This window comes from Leucopleurus acutus (assembly GCF_964270905.1).
Source record: "Leucopleurus acutus genome assembly, chromosome: 10".
NCBI classification, from domain to species: Eukaryota; Metazoa; Chordata; class Mammalia; order Artiodactyla; family Delphinidae; genus Leucopleurus; species Leucopleurus acutus.
Genome location: NC_139153.1, coordinates 70454330 through 70471750, shown reverse-complemented (window position 1 = coordinate 70471750; position 17421 = coordinate 70454330). Strand labels below are relative to the sequence as shown.

Below are 17421 nucleotides of genomic sequence, written 5' to 3'. Positions count from 1 at the left end.
GGCTCGGAACAGGTCTCAAGACCACAACCTGCCACCACCAAGCTCAGTCATTTTAAGGTATGGGAACTACCTGGAGCATGATAAACAGCAATCCCTGAGTCTCATTCGAATCATCTTCCTTTTCAAAGCACAGAACGAAGTCCATGACCCATAACCACGAATCCCAGTTCCTTTCCCTCCCAGACCTCCTTCCTTGCTTACCCATCTAAGCCAGGGGTCAACCAGTCCCCCAAACCATAGCCCAAACCGCCCGAATGCTATTACAGGTTGAATCACAGGGGACTTCTCATTACACCTGGTCTTTCTAGTTACATGATGACTGCACATCACATAGGAATATACAAGGTGCTGCCTATTCTCTGCTTGCCCCTCTGCCTCCATTCCCTGCCCTTCTCTGCCAAGATCCCACCCTGGGGGGGAATGGGAAGGTTGGCCGCTCCAGAAGGCCATCACCCAGCTTCCTGGGCTTCTGCTGCTCAGTGGGACTCGACCAGTGGGAAGCAACAGCAGGGGATTGGAGGGTGGGAGGAGAGAGATCTCAGGTGTTATTCCCTTACTGTCCCTCTGCTAAGCCATGGCTCTGGCAGGGGCTGTGTTCCTCTAGGGCCACAGCTCCAGCCAAGCAGCCCTTCCTCCTCCGCTCCGGCTGCCACAGGGCTCTGATAACACCAGTCCTCCCCACTGCCCCTGCAGGAGTAACAGTATTAAGAGCTTCCTGCTGTTGTCGGCTCCTGGGGGCCTCACCATCTCCTTAGCCCTTCATCTCTCTGCAAATAGCCCTCTCATTACGTTCTTATCAGTTCAGTTCTTTGGGGAGTGCCAGCTGTTTCCTGCCCAGAGCCTGATATGGACTACAGTGTCCATTCTCAGAGCAACCACGTACCTAGGATTTGCTCCCCGAAGTCCCAGTTTTGTGCAACTTTCTCCCATTTAATGAAGGTGAATTATATGATGTATAAATAAGCCGCAGGCAGGGAGGAAAGCCACCCCCAGCTTCAGTCCCCAGCGCAAGCACCACGCAAGCCAGAGAAGGGGGCTCACTGGTGCAGAACCACTGAGCATTGAGGGTCACGGTCAAGGACAGAGGCTGCACAACACAGGACAGGGCACGCAAGGCCAACACGGCGTGTGTCACTGGGATTGAGCTCCGGACCAGATTCCAAGGGAGAGGGGGCTGCAGAAAAGAGGAGGGCACATAAAAGAGATGGATGGGCTGCATTTCAACAGGCACCTAGAGAAGAAGTCAGCAGGGCTTCATTGTCAAGTAAAAGAAAGTGAAGCAGGTGCCAGTGGTGGGTGCTTTCCTCCCACTTGAGGATGTTTGTAAGAGCAACAGAGCCAGGGCTGAACGGATGGAACTCAGAAGGGATGGAGAACTTCATTTGAAACCAGGCAGTTATGGTGCAGAGAGGGCGATTCTTTTTTTTTTTTTTTTTTTTGTGGTACACGGGCCTCTCACTGTTGCGGCCTCTCCCGTGGCGGAGCACAGGCTCCGGATGTGCAGGCTTAGCGGCCATGGCTCACGGGCGCAGCCGCTCCGCGGCATGTGGGATCTTCCCGGACCGGGGCACGAGCCCGTGTCCCCTGCATCGGCAGGCGGACTCTCAACCACTGCGCCACCAGGGAAGCCCGCAGAGAGGGAGATTCTTCCCCCTCCCCAACCCAGGCAGTCAAAATACTTGAGAATGTTGGTCCCACGTCCTTATCAAAGGGATGTGAGGATTGTGGCCGTGGTCACCTGCCAGCACCAGCAAGGGATCCCAGGAACTCCCAAGGGAGAGATGGGATGAAAGGAGGCTCCAGCAGTTTGCTAGAGAATGAGCCAGAGAGCTGCTGTTTGGTTTCTATTACTATGGCCCTGTTCTGCATCTCTACCAACATATCAAAATTTGATCCCACCAAACCCACAAGTCAGAAAAAAATAAGTCAAGATTTTTAGGTCAAAAACCAGTGAATACCGTGTGCAGACGGGGTCCGGATAGATGTTTGGAGAACGTTCCATTTGAAGACGATCACATCTACCTCAAATTTCCCGTATGGACCTGGAGCAGATGGAGAGCAGTTTCACAGTCACTCTACAGTGTGCCTGCCAACAGGCAGAGGGGATGGAGCAGGAGTTTGTGCCCAGTTTTAGAAATCGCCTTGTTTTCAATTAGAAAATATTTTACCCCTCTACAAAATGTAGATAAGAAACGTGTGTAGCCATCGCAAGCAATAAAATACTGCAGATACAAACGGAAGCCCTGCGTACCCCTCCCTGGTCTTCCTTCCTGTCTTCCCTAGGGGGAGCTACTTCTCTGAATTTGGTGGTTATTCCAAAATAATGGTTTTTTTACACTTTAATTACACAGGTAAACGTGTGTAAATAAAAGCATATCATTTTGTATGATTTAATAGCAATGGCATTCTTCCGCAACGTGCTTTTTCCACTTCATATCGTTTCTGGGGTTATATCCCTATAGCACAGTCTATTCATTTTTCACTGTAGTCCACAGTATTCCATTGTACATACAAATCAAATGACGTAATCAGTCTTCTGGTTGATGAGAGACATTTGGGTAGTTTTCTAGCTCTTAAAAAAAACATGCCATCATGAATATTCCTGAACATGTCTTTTTTTTTCCCACATGTATTAGAGTTTCTCTAGACTTACATAGGAATGAAATCACTGCGTCGTAGGGTAAGTATATCTTCAACTTTACTGGATTGTGCCAATAGCTCCCCAAAGTGTCCGTACCAATTTAATTCCTACCGTTAGTGAACGGGAGTTGTCTTTGGCTCTATATACAATGGGAGGAGTATAATTTGGCGGCGGGGGTGGGGGGCGGCAATCTGATGAGTGTGAAATGGCTGTCTCCTTAAGACTTCAGTTTACGGTAATTCCCTGATTCCGAGTCAGGTTGAACATTTATTCACATGTTTACTATTCTATAGCATCACTGCAGTCTCAGAATTGCATTTGCATGCTTTGAAAAACCAAAAGAATTTTTCTTTTAATTTATAAAAGTTTGAACAAGTTGGATAGTATTTCTTCACTTCTTCACTAGGAAACTTGGAGAGGGAGGAGGGGCTGTGGCCGGAGCCAGAGGGAAGACTTCCTCTTGCAAACTGGCTTTGAGATAGAGATTTTTTAAATGAGTCATAACATTAGAGATGAAGCCCATGAAACAAAAATGCCAACAATCCCTGGGCAACGTAAGAAATGCATTTCTGTAGACCCTGTCAACACTGTCTAGGAAAAGTTCAGAGTGTGTTCATTGTGCCCTTTACCTGTAAGACACACAACTATCTGGACATCACAGACGCACCAAAGGAACCCCAGGAACCATTTGTCCATCCTCCTGCTGCAGGAAGCACCATGTATTTACCATCCTATCATCACAACAGCAACTGGGAAGGAGATTCCATAACTTCTTCACATTCCCAAACACTCTTAAATGGAATCTAAGTTTCTCAACTTTGAGCATCTCCCACTCACGGCACTGATGACATGGGATCGTATTCTTCACTTTTAGATCCTTCCTCGACAACACCGTTAGTATTTGGAGGACTCATCTTAATATCCCCTGTCCCTGGCACAAGGATGGATGAACCAGTTTGGAAGTGCATGAGGGCAGGGAACACACGGTATTCAACTTCAAAGTTCCAGTAGGCATTCAACTTATGTGTCTTAAGGAAAGGAATTTCTTCCACGCTAAATCTTCTTCTCTGAGCTTTAAGAACAGAGTAATCATGGACATAAACTTTTTGCCTTTTTGCTCCGGGTGTAAAAGAAGCCAACCTTGGGGATGCCTCTTTTCCACGAAGCCTTCCCTGACATCATCTCCCATCGCAAAACAATCTTCCTTTCTCTATGTATTGCATCAGCACCATACAGTACCTCGTATTCCATGGAAAACAAATTATTTGGCCAATGATAACATAGGTTTATGGAGTACATACTGTGCTCTAGGCACTGCGCTAAGTACTTTACTTTGGTCCTCATTTGGAGGTAGGAACTATTACTATCACCATTTTACAGATGAGGAAAATGAATCTCAGGGAGGATAAATACCTGCCCAAGGCTACCATTCTAATAAAGGGTGGAATCTGAACTTGCATCCCAGCAGTTTGACCCCAGAAATCTGCACAAGAAGCCACCACACTATACCAAAGATACTGCAGGACACACATAAGCGCTTAAATGCTTCTTGCTGTCGCTCTGGTGAAAATGCAGCTGTGGGCTTAATGAGAAATTAATTATCCTTTGCATCCTTATCTCTGACACCCACATCAAATCCCTAAGACCTTGAAGAATTTGTTGATTCCTTCCTCATTTATTAATAAAAGCTCCCAGCCACATGGGGTTGCCACGTACGCGCTGATGCCTCACCGAGAGACCAGAGACCCTGGAGGTGGGGTAGATTTTGCTCACGGGGGATGCGCTCCACAGGACCTGCCTCAGCACACAGCGCCTCCCACTGGTGCTTCTCAAATAGCTGTTGAACCACCACAACCACTAACAGCTAGGAATTACACAGCACTTCACAGCGTACTGAGCACGTTCCCTATACCCTGCATCATAGATTTACTTCACTCCTCTACCCCGGGCATTACTGTCGTTCCCACTGCACACATGGCTGAAACCGAGGCTCAGAAATGCTAAATTGCTACATCGCTTATCTAAGCCAGTGCAGCTCGTTAGTGGATGGCTGAAATTCAAAGCTAGATCCTGACATCAAATTCCATGATGCGTTTGCTACTCATTAAGTTGATCCCTTTTATTCTTTGTCCTTTGTGTGCACGCACACACGCACACACACACGCACACACACACACGCACAACTGACTTTTCTTTCTGGACCAGTGGAATAGGCGTCAGATCAAAAAAAGAGGATAGAATCTAAACTAAGCTCTGGTTTTATGAACGATGAATGAATGAACGAACAAGCACATGGATAAATGTCACACACAGTCAAATATTCCTGGAGTGCTAACTCTGTGTCTGTCACCCGGCTAAGTGCCACAGATACCACAGTGACTACGGCACAGCCCTAGACTTCTAGAAGCTTCTAGTCCGTGGGCAAATGCATCTCAGTGGTAACAGGATCTGTTAAAGGAAGCTCACCTTGTCAGAGCCCCATCTGAGTGGGGAATGTTGTGTAGAGGGGAAGAAGAAAACCAGACTCATTTTTAAGATAAACAGAGACTAGAAGTACGTCACATGAGGGCAGAGTCCAGAGAGACAGTGTTCTGAAAGGGTTAAAAAGAACCTGTACAGCCCACTGACCAGGAGAGGGATGCCCGCTCAGACTTCCAGGGGGGTGAGCAAAGCTGGGACAGTCCCAATTCACGCCTGCTTCCCAGCGTCCTATCCAGTTAGTGCCCTTTCGCTCTTGAAAGAGTGCTGGTTTACACAGCAAATGACATGGTCGCCCTCGCATTCCAGGAAAGTTATGACTTTCTCCAGCTGTCCCTGGGCAGGAAAACAATTTGACCTCCCAAGGTCATTGAGTTGCCTTATTTCTGCTCCATCTCACAGAACGTCTTCTCATAGCCACCACCCACAGCTGACACAGGTTCTAGAGGGTCTGTGTTTCTCTCCGGTGTCAGCACCAAAGCCAAAATGATTCACCGTCAGATCCTAAAATGGCTTTAGATGCAGGTACACCTGTTTTACATCCTCTGACAGTTTCTTCCTGTAGGATCTTAGGTATCTCACTCAATTGCTCTGAGCCCGTTTCCTCATCTGTAAGAGGGATTAATAACACCAATCTCAGCTCATGGGATGGTTACGAGGATTTGGTGAAGGAGTATAAGTGAAACACCTAGTACAGTGCCTGGTAAAAAGGATATGCCTACCCCCACCCCACCCCACCCCACCCCGAGGATTTCTAGAACATGTGAGCTCTCAGATACCAAGAGTTTGGAGGATATGCACATTTCAGGAAGCCCAGGATAGTACCAGGCCTCAAGCCCCTAAGCTACCAAGTTAGAACGCCTTCTTCGTCTTTACAGAAAGTGGAAAACATGGTACAGCCACTCTATAAAGCTGTTTGGCAATATCTCCCAAAGCTGAACACATGCATTCCCTAGGTTCCAGCTGTTCCACTTCCAGGAACACACCAACAGAGAAGCATTCCTCTCTTTACCCGTGAACAAGTGCACGAGTGTTCACAGCAAGGCCTATTCACAACAGCCCCAAACCTGGAAACCACCCAAATGCTCACCAGCTGAAGAGTGGATAAAGTGTAGATAGTCCCATAATGGAATACTACACAACAATGGGAAGGAGTCATCGACACATCGTGCCGGGCAAAAGGAGACACACATAAATGAGTACACGCTGTACGATTCCATCTACTTGAAGTTCAAGAACAGGCAAAAGTAATCTTTGCTGTTAGAAGTTAGGATTATGGAAGGGGAGTAACCGGAAGGGGACACAAGGGACTTCTCGGGATGGGGGAGGTGGGAGCTTTGGAATGTTGTGTTTCTTGATCTAGATGCTGGTTAAACAGGTGTGAAAACCCATTGAGCTGTATACTTAGAAGCTGTATTTTCTGAATCATGTCGAACTTCAATAAAAATTTTAAATGAAATAAACATTCTAAATGTAAAACATATCTTTTTGGTAGAGAGTTGAGCAGACTAAGCAGGCGGTAGACACCTGGGAAAAGGCAGTGGCATGTTTTACTTGATAAATGCTCATCGGGCCCCAGCTCTGGGCCGAGCATCGTGCAGGATGCAGGGCCAACAGAGCTCGTGAGGCTGGGTCCCTGTTCTCCATCATCAGCTCCATCATCATCATCACTAACACTTCCTAGTACTTACTATGCGACAGCCATGGTTTCAAGTACTATTTTTTTCTTTTTACCAAATCATGCATTAACTTTATCTTCATAACAAGCCATTTTACAGATAAGGAAATTAAGGCACAGAGAGATGAAGTAACTCACGCAAGGCCACACCGCTAACATGTAGTGGAGCCAGAATCTGAAGCCAGTGTCTACGCTCTGACCCACAGCTTTCTACTCAGAAGTCTGGTCTGTTTATCAGCTGTAAGTCCCAGCTTCCATGTAGGCAGCCCACAGACATCAATAACATCACCTCTGTTCAGGGCAGTGGTAATGGTAAATTATCAACTGAGTGTCTCAGAAAGGCAGAGGCAATTCCTAGCTCTCTCTGGGCAGCTGCCAGCCCAATGTCACATGATAGGGAACAGACTGATAAATATATTGATGGAGATTTAAAAAAAAAAAAAAGGAAAAGAAGAGTTAAAATGGCTTGGCCTTTCTACTGCCCAAAGTCCACTGACCAAAGTCCACAGAAACTCTGAATTTGCTTCAAATGAACTTCAAAGCTGCCTCTGGCACTGTGGAGATACTGAGGGATCTTCCCACTGACCTGGAATCACTCCCTTCCCTCGCTGCCTAATCAGGGGAACTTGGGGCTGGGGGCTGTGGTGTCTGAGAGGAAGGGAGGGAGGGAGTGTTGACACTGATGCCCAGGAATGGCGTCAGACGTAAGCTGTGAGTCTGTGTCCCCAAGTCTGGCCCATCGGGAATCCATCATGCGGGCAAGCTTTGCTTTGGCACTCAGGCAGCCAATCAGTGTACAGAATCCGGAAGGTGGAATGTTCAGTACGCAGCACCAAAGACCTCCCTTGCTTGGGACAAAGCAGTAAGAAACAAACACCCCCGTAAGGACGAATCAGATCCGGCAGAGACCCAGGCAGGCATGATGCGAAAACCTATACAGGCAGGAAGGTGGCTCCCAGTGGGCCAGAAGAGCCCCCTGAGACCACCCCCTTTATATAGCAGAAGCACTGGTAAGATAGAGAGGAATTCCCAAAGGGCAACTTGTCCAGCCCGTCTCCAGGCAGGATGCCAACAAAGCCATCTGGTCACGCTTCCAACCCTGATACGCCCACACCTCTCAGCCTGGCATTGGGGGTTTGGGGGAGGGAGCAGGGGCAAATACAAATTTGGCAATAAAATCAAAATATCTGTTCAGCCTTCCCAGTTAGGAACAACTCTATCTGTAGAGAAATCAGCGGGATCGCACCTAGAAAACACACAAAATAGAGCACAAGGAAAAAACGCACTTTTCCATATTCTGACATAGCCACCACCAAGTATCTGGAAAACAACGGACTCTTCCAAAACAATTTCACAGAAAATAAGTAAAACTTCTGGGGCAGGTAGGAAGGGTTCTTGGAATCAATCGCTCATGGGTGGGAGGTTCGGGTAGGAGGTAGCACTGGGCAGAGGGAGAAGTACAGCTGCCAGGCGGCCTCAGGGAAGGCCTCAGCCGGCCCCCTGGGGAGCCCTGAAGCTGGGATGCCCTTTAGAATTTCCCCACATTGGGGCAGAGGGGCCCCACTGGTCACTGAATGCAGGTGACCCTGTAGAGAGACTGCCGCTGGGGCGGTTCTCTTCGGCGAAGGCAATTCCAAAGAGGGCTGGCCACTGCCAGCGCTGCCTGCCGCTGGGGCTCAGTCCTGCGGGGTCGGGGGGTGCAGTGCGCTGATCTAAGCGCAGGGTCCACCCACCCAACCATTACCCCGCACTGCCTGACTTGCTCCATCAACACTGTTCACCAGTCCAACGTATCCATCTTTGGTGTTTCCTGCTGCTCTTCCTACATAGGCAGCGACTGAGGAGACCCAAGGAGGGAAGACTGAATCGGATGAGAAGGAGGGGGCAGCCACAGGGCCTGACGCTCAACAGCTTCCCTAGGGGACAAACAAGGGCCACACACAGCACGCAGCCACAGCCAGGATGGTCACAGACTAGGTACATCCACCACTCAGCTCTCCTGGGTGACGGATGCTTGGTATGTCAGACTCAGGGACCCAAACCGGTGATCACCCAGGATGAAACCACGTTTAACAACTGACTGATAAAAAAAAAATTGAACCTCGCTACAAGAACGGCATGACCTCAAATACTGATATATAGAGCTGTGTGTGTCTAGGCATAAAGAAATCAGAAAAAAATAGAGTTCCATCCATCGTAGGGACAACCTTGATAAATGGTCAAAGGGAAGAAAAGTATACTGTAGAGTAATATACACAGATTCCATCTCAGTGAAAAACACTCAGACAAGACTCCACCGTACATGCATACACACCTGTAGTATTTGTATGAACAAAGGAAAAGATAGGGAATGATTAACTCTAGACTATAAACATTAATTCCCAGGGTGTGGAGATGCTATTCGTTTTCCACTTGTCTTTCTGTATCTCTGCATGATATTGATTCATGTGTTTAAGCAAGCGAGAATTACTGTCATAATTCTGAAAAATCAAATACAGAATACATTTTTAAAAATTATTTTAAAAAATTATCGACACAGTGCCATGTGCCTAGCGGGGAGCTCTATAAAAATACTATTTCATTCCCTCTCTTCCCTCCCCTTTAGAAATCAGTTCCTAATTGTCCGTCTGGGATTGCTCAAAGGGAATATTTAATTTAAGGCTGAGATTCTTCTATGCCTTCTCCTGCATCATTAGAAAATAACAATTTTAATATTATTCCATATATAATATATTTGCCACCAACATAAATCTGCCACTAAAATCCATAAGAATTATACAACACTGAGTTATGTATCTGGATGGAAATGCTGTGAATTATCTGCTGTTTGCGATTATCCGTGGCCATGCCTCGCTCTGTTGCCGTGGTAATGAAAGCTGACCACACCAAGCCAACTCACAATTATTTTGGCACATAGACATGAAAAGCCCAGAGAAGCCAAAACCCAACTGCTCACCACATCTGCTGACAAGAAGTCAAAGAGTCGGTTTCAGGTTTCTTCCCTCTTTCCCTGTCCCTGGCTACTCCTTAGGAGAGGTGTTCCAGGGGGCAGGAGCCACCGTAGCGTGGAGGGACGAGGACACAAAGGACCCACGGAGTCTATAAGCTGGACCGCTCTTCTCTATCTGGTCGGCTATGGGGATTTGCTCCCGGGCAAGTCCCGGATGGATTCCCCAAGAGTTAACTCAGCTGTCACTGAGTCGAACCAAGGGCTTAATGGACACTGTTTGGCTACCAGGTGTGGCTTCTACAATGCAATTTGGCTTTAATGCGCTCCGAACATTCAGAAGACAGAGACTCCGTCCTGCCTTGACTGTGACGCAGCGCGTTAGATGTTACGTCAGAGCTGCAGTTTAAGTTTGTGGGAGGGAGGAGGGAGGGGTGACTGGGGGTGGCGGGGAGGCGTGCTAAGGGAGCTTGGGAGCAAAGGGGCCCCCTGAGCAAGCCTGGCAGGACAAGGAGCCCAGGAATATGAGGACTGGGGGAGGGCCTTTCACGTAGAACGAACTACAAACAAGGGCATAGAGGTGGGACATGCTTGTGACTAGACTCAGTGCAATAAAGCCTAAGTTAACCCTTGAGGGATGATGGGCGTCACTGGCTGACACAGCCGTCAGCCAAACAGCACCTCACTCACACGTCGGGGGGCCTGACCTGTGTTGTCTTAAAAAGACCCCCTTTACCTCGAAAGCCTCACGTCAATCCTTCTCCCTCCCACCAACTTACCGACTGATTATTTTTCCTGCCGCATCCTTCATTCTGTTCGTGACACCAGATTTAGATTCGATTCTGACTTTAGTTTTCCTTCAGACTGGGTAGTTGCCAGGAACTACAACCACAGCCATCACAGGTGGGTTAGCTACCGTCTGCTGAATGCTTACTCTAGGCCGGGGGCTGGCAATCTTCGCAACCATCCTGTGAGGTCGGTATTACTTATTATCCTCCCCATTTTTCAGATGAGAAAACTGAGGCTCAGAGAGGTGAAATAATATGAAAGGTCTTACAACAGGTAAGCGGCAGAGACAGGGTTCAAACACACGTCTGTCTGATTCTGGAATCCGTATGCTTGACCACCAGGCTGTAACAGCCCTCCCTACGCTACCCTTGCTCTGGTCACTCTGAGAACCAGGGCAGGAGTCATCAAACTTCTTCTGTTAAAGGGCCAGACAGTAAATATTCTCAGCTCTGCGAACTACACAGCCTCTGTTTCAACACTCAACTCCACCCTTTTCACATGAAAGCAGCCACGGACAACACATAAAGAAACGCCATGGCTACATGCCAATAACATACAAGGCCTGTTTACTTACATGACAAGGCGACAGGCTGGACTTGGCTGCTGAAATTGTCGGCTCCCCATCTAGAGTAGTTTGTTCATTCATTCAGCCAGCGTTCACCGAGTGTCTACCTTATGCCCAGCACGTTCTAGGTTCTGGGTAGAGAGAGAACCACGCAAGTCTCCACCCTCATGGAGCTTAAATCCTAGCAATGATTTGGTTGTTTGTTTCACCTGTGCTCGATACCCTGCTTCCTCACCTTGGTCCTCTTCAGGATTCCCTTAGACCCGTGGCTCTCAACTTACCCTTCACATCACCTGGGGCACTTGTAGAACAATCAGTGCCTGGGTCCCCCACCCTAGAGATTCTAATTTAATTGGCCTGGGGTGGGGGTGGGGGTCCAGGCACTGATAATTTTACAAGCTTCCCAGGTGAGGGGTTGAGACACACTGCTTGGGTAGCTGCTTACCTCCTGTTTCTTCCACTTACTGTGTGAAATAGGGGAAGTCTTTTTTTTTTTTTTGAAAGGTGAAGATGATTTTTTTTAACATCTTTATTGGAGTATAATTGCTTTACAATGTGGTGTTAGTTTCTGCTGTATAGCAAAGTGAATCAGCTATACCTATAAATATATCCCCATATCCCCTCCCTCTTGCGTCTCCCTCTCACCCTCCCTATCCCACCCCTCTAGGTGGTCACAAAGCACCGAGCTGATCTCCCTGGGAGGGTAAGTCTTTTAAGCCCCCAGTTTGAGCTGTAAAATGTGGATAACACGCATCTCATAGGATTGTTATGAGGATGAAATGAGGCCACGTGCTTTTCAACCTACAGGCTGCTATACAAATGTCAGGTATTATTGTCATCGTGCCATTATTTTTCAGTTTTAATGCTTGGTCCTACCTCAGTGGTTTCCCTCCTGTTTTGACCTCGATTCTTTGGGCAAAGATAGTGTTTGGGATTTCTAAAGCAAGCTCTATGCGTAGCTCACTAATAGCCCAGGTTTATGGGTAAGTGACCTGGTGGTCTTTCCTTTGTTCTCGTAGAGCATCGCATGGGACTGCCATTTGTCTGGCATGGGGAGCGCAGATCTGTGCCCCACTTTTATAGTGAAGGTCTCCATCTCCAGGCAGGGATAGCTGAGCTTTAAGCACTGTTGTGAAGCCTTGAATAAGTGGCTTATTTACTTTGACTCATGGACAAATGTCCAAACCCATGTACTTTCATGCGCTTAGAACTAAAAAGGGAAGGACATTACCATTTTGCTGAGCACTGATCAGTGTGCTAGGTTCTTCCCATATATTATTCCATTTCATCTTCAGAACAACCCTGGGATGTGAGAACACCTCCCGTTCTCATCTGACAGATGAAGAAGACTCAGAGGCTGAACAGCTTGTGACCCGACGGTTCCGGAACTCAAACCTGGGTCTTGTTGATTCTGAAGCTCTTTGCACAGACCCGTGGGGCATCCTACAAATAATTTAGCTCCTCTTCAGCCAGGATTCAAAGAGCTACCGAACTCCCTCGAGTTTCTTTTTCCCAGGTTTCTTTTCTTTTCTTTTCTTTTCTTTTGAGGGGGAGACCCAGAAAGAACTCCACAACACCTGCTAACGCCCATAGTCTGACAAGTCTCACCCAGCACTAGCGTGATGGTCCACGGGTCGAAAGAAAAGGCATTTCCTCACTGCACAGCATTTGGATGGTGCAGTTTTAAAACCTCATAATGAAACAAGAAAACAAACAAACCAGAAAAAATGTGAGGAGTGAGTCTGGAGAAACAGATGGTGCCAGGAGTGAGGAATTCACCGACCCCCAATCTGGGCCATCTCAAGAGAAGCTGGCCACTGGCTGAGCCTCTTAAAAGCTGCAAAGTCATCCCAGGCCATGGTTAAAGAGAGAGTTTGGACAAAGCAGAAACAAATGCGATCTTCAAAGTCTTAAATGTCAACTTGAAGGATAACTTAGAAGCTCTGAGATGGGCCAAGAGAACCTGCAGCTGCTCTCTCCACATCAGATGCTCTTTCTGTCCTTTGGACCAGCCACGCCACACCACCAGACAGCGTGTCGATGTGGGAGGGGGCAGCCTCCCCAGCCCCTGCCCACCAAGATGTTTACAGATGGCTAAAGCTTCCAGTTTTACAACCCATCAGATTCTCCCCTCTCACTCTGACCTGAGCACGCTTGAGGAGCAGTGACTTCCTCTGACCTCCGGCCTGTCTTTCAAGACTCCATTGGTCCTTGATCTTCCTGTCCCCCTCCCACCTTCCCACCCGCTGCCCCCAGCCACACACATACAACTGGCTCTGCTGCCCTCTTCCCTCCCAAGAGCTCAAACACAGGAGTGGCTTCCAGACCAGATATCCAGGATGCCTCGTGCCCTCTCCCGCCCCTCAGGTTAACGAACCGGCCACACTCCCGGATAATCCCCACTAGCCGATGTTTCTAGAGGGAGGAAGTAAGGGTGACCTGAGCCCTAGAAACTCCACCCAACGGCCTTCAATAATGGAAAATACGTAGCCAGATTTGGCAAGAGGTCCTTTCCAAACCACACGGGCTCCTGATGGCTAAAAAACTGGAAAATAAAATTATGGGATTCCCTTTATGAAGGGTCTACGACATTCCTAGCTCTGTTTTAGTCCCTTTGCATAAATATCATGTTTGTGACAACCTCGTGAGGTAAGTATCAACTGCGGCTTAAGCTCAGACAGAATAAGTAACGTATCCCAGGTTACTAGCTCTCTCCCAGGGCAGACTGCTCTGATGTCTGTACTCTTCCTGTGGTCCAGGCTGCATTTGAAATGCAGAGCCGAAGGACACAGAGTCCCTGAACACAGAGACTCTGGCTGTGGATGTTCAGAGGGTCATCTGCTGTCAAAGCCAAGGACATCCCCCAAGTGGTTCTTTCTGTCAGGTGCCTCTGCCCCTTGGGCCTTCTGGAGAGCCTGAGAATGCACCCTACGCATTCTGATCTCAGAGATGACCAAAGCGTGGGCCAGAAGCTTGAGCTGATAGAAGGGCCAGTGAGCAGGCTTCCATATCAGCCCAAGAGTCAGCGGCCTGAGAATCCGTCCCTGGTCTGAAGTTGGTGAAATGTTCCCCGGAGCAAACTCAAAAGGATCAGGATTCCACTGACCCTCCAGAGAGGGTGATGAAAGAGTTGAGAGCCCAGATCTCACCCTCAGCTGTCCCCGAGGCGTCCTGTGCTGGGACAAGAGACCACCCTAGATTCCCAGATGGGTCCCCTCCACTCCTGGGTACTCAGTCTTCTATCTGCACATGGTGGGAATGAGTGGGAATATTTAAATCATTACTTCCATCAGCTGCACTGTAAGAAAGACGCCAGCCTGGGCCTACTGACGATCTTTGCACCCTCCTGACCGCCTATGCTTCGCCCCACCCTCTTCTTTACCTCTGGTTCCAGGGCTCTTCAGTAATGGCAAAAGTTTAACCTGTTTTGTGTCAAAACACTTTGGGGACAGGGGGTTGGGAAAGAAGACTGGGGAGGGGACATTTTCCCACAGAAAGCAGTAGTCTTTCAACCTCCCCTACACTCACCAAAACTAAAAACCTCCACCTCCACCGGCCTTTCTACTGGTCACCCCCCTCACACCCTCCCCCTTCCTGAACTCCTGACTCTCTTCTCAGTTCTAAGGCCCAGGAGAAGTTTCTCTCCTCTTTTTGTCCTGATGGGGGCACGAGTATTCCCTCCGCATCGGAGGGTCTGGTCGAAAAGCTCTGTAAACTCAGCTAGGAGTTAGGAGCCGCAGCGTGCAACTACCAGGGAACACGAAAATCATAGCACAGTTGTTGTTGTTTTTAAAAAAAGGGAGAGATGGGGGTCGATGCAGCTCCCAGAGCAACTGAGAAATGGCCCGTTTACACTTCCAGGCCTGAGGCCACGACCACCCCCACGCAGTCACCAATACAGAAACAAGCGCCTACACGTGCATCTCGCAGGTACCCCGCTACCCACGCACACACGCACTTTTGTTTACACGGCCCTTAGCGCGATCTCCTTCTTCTTCTCTGCACTCAAGTTGAAGACATACTCCTGAAGTTAAAGGAGTCTATAGCTGACATTGCTGTCTGCTCAGTCTTTTATAGCTCTTCCCTAGGGGTCAATTTGTATAATTTCTAAAATCCTTCCCAAATCTTCGACTTCCTGTGGGTCCTTTCTGTATCCAGATTTCCTCCCTGTCCCTCTATTGTTATTCTCTCCTTTCTTCTAGGACACAGGGAGAGTCCAGTAATCTTCCCCCCACCCAAACATCGTAGGTTGGTTCTGCTGCAAAATACAAAACCAGAGACGCGGGATGAAGCTGAAAGGGCTCTCTTTGTGGAACAACGATTGACATCCAGTGCGTGCACTGGGCAACCCAGGGCTGGTGGATCCACACAGCCCCGCGTCCGCCTACGCTCAGTAGGGCACAATTCCCCCTCTGCGACCTAGGGGAAATCCATTCCCTCCTTCTGCCAACTTTTCAGAGAAATCCGAGAAACTGACACCAAACTCGGAAAGGAGGGGAGCAACTCAAAACTTGAAACTATTTAAAGATGGGAAGTTGCTCTCTTTCCCTTGTAGGCTTTAAGGAAAATCTCCAGGGCCTCTTTCCTGGAGAGGTGTGATTTTTTTGTTTTTTCCTTCCCACCTTCCCAGGAACTTTGCAAATCCACCACAGGACTGTGGAAAAGTGGCCAAGGCAGAGAGAGAAGAGTTAAATCAAGCCCAGACCTCAAAAATCTGTGTTCAATTTTGATAAAAATCTCTCTCCCTCTCCCCCACCACTCCCCTTCCTCCACCCCACAGCTCAGACATGTTTCTTTATGTTACGAGCTTGCATCTTGTTTGGGGCACCAGGGCGCTCCCAGAAAACCCTCAACGGCCCCCACCGTGGGCACATGTGGCAGACACGTCCATTCCACTCTCCGGCAGGGCTGGACACGGAGCCTCGGTCCTGGCCACCACCTCCTCCTCCTTCCCTTTGCAATTACCTGTCTCCAGACCAGATCCTTCCTTCGCGGTTAAGTCAAAGCTGCAATGCCTGGCGCTGTCAGGGCCACAGCAGGCGGATGGATGGGCAGCAGTCGCAGGTGCTGGGATTCCCCACTCAGGACCCCTCTCCTGGGATGCTCCTTCCCTCTCCCAAGTCCCACTGCTTCTGAGAGCAAGAACCTCCCCGCTCCCTCTGCCCAGCCTGCTGGCCAGGAGCCAGGCTTGCAAGTGGGAGCCGGGGGCTTTAAAGAGTTAAATCACCCGAAGGAACCGGGAAAAGCCGCCACCAAAAAGTTGTCCGTTTGGGGGGCACCGGCTATGTCTGTCCACTTGTGACAACAAGGAATCAGATTTCAAAGCCACAAACTTTTTTTTTTTAAGTTTTCCAAAGACATTTCCTGTGTCCAGATGTGCCCATCCAGACAGACACGCAAATCACACCCATCGGCGCAGACACGCACGCAGGCCCGGGGAGCCCCACTCAAGTATCCTCGGCGGCTCCCGCAAGCACTTTGGAGAAACAAAACAGGCAGCCCGTGGAGCCGCTGCCTTTCCAATCCCCTTTCAGCGTCGGAAAGAAAGTAGAGGGGGAGAGCAGTGGGGGAGTGCCCCGGAAAGTCTCCCGCGGTCTCCCCGCCCCCGGACGCGAAGCAGGGAGGAGAGCCGGACGGCCGCACTTACCCCGGGGCGCCCATGGCGCGTCCGCCGCTCCCGCAGCCCCGCGCCCGGCTGCGCGCCCGCCGCCCGCCGCGCCGGCTCCGCGCTGAACTGAGTTCGCAGTCTTCCGACCGAAACCTCGCCGCTCCCCCTGGGCCGGCCCCGCGCCCGCCCGCCCCGCTCTGACGTCAGGCGTCTTGGAGCGGGATATTTATGGCCAGGATACTCTGAATTTTCCCTAGGTAGAGTTCTGATTGCAGTTCCTTGGGATTTGTAATTTTCACACTTTCAGACAGAGAGCAGGGGAGGGAGGAAGGGAGAGCGCAGCCGGCAGGGCGAGGCAGACAATGAGGGTAGCTGTTTCCAACGCTGGCGAGGAGCCTTCTCAGGGCTCCCTCTGTTTTGCAAACATGTAAGGGTCAAGGAGGCAGAAGTGGTGACCTAGGAGGTGGGTGGGTTGCTCCTCACTCCTCCCCTGGTCTGAGCCGGCTGGGAGGTCAGGTGCTGGGGGTGGGTGGGGAGACTTCTCCTTCGACCAAGTACCTTCAGGGGACACTAAGTGCCAGGAAGGTGCTAGGGCAAGAAAGGGGATAACAGAGCAGCTAATTAGAAGCCCTGGTCCAGGAAGAACAGAGCAGCTAATTAGAAGCCCTGGTCCACACCCTAACAACTTTTCCATTTCTTCTTTGGGAGTGGGTGC

At 49.3% G+C, this 17421-nt stretch overlaps 1 protein-coding gene across 5 annotated transcripts in view; it reads right to left on the bottom strand.

Moving 5' to 3' along the window:
• Positions 1–16837, bottom strand: part of DAAM2 (dishevelled associated activator of morphogenesis 2) — a 113499-nt gene extending 96662 nt beyond the window's left edge. For 3 of the 5 annotated variants that reach the window (XR_014326490.1, XM_082847519.1, XM_082847522.1), the window contains exon 1: positions 16746–16837. The gene's annotated coding sequence lies outside the window, so the exon portion shown is untranslated. Of the gene's footprint in view, positions 1–6935; positions 7766–16063; positions 16591–16745 lie in introns of those variants that run through there. The other 2 variants (XM_082847521.1, XM_082847520.1) reach the window with 2 other exon arrangements.
• Between the last annotated feature and the right edge of the window lie 584 nt (positions 16838–17421).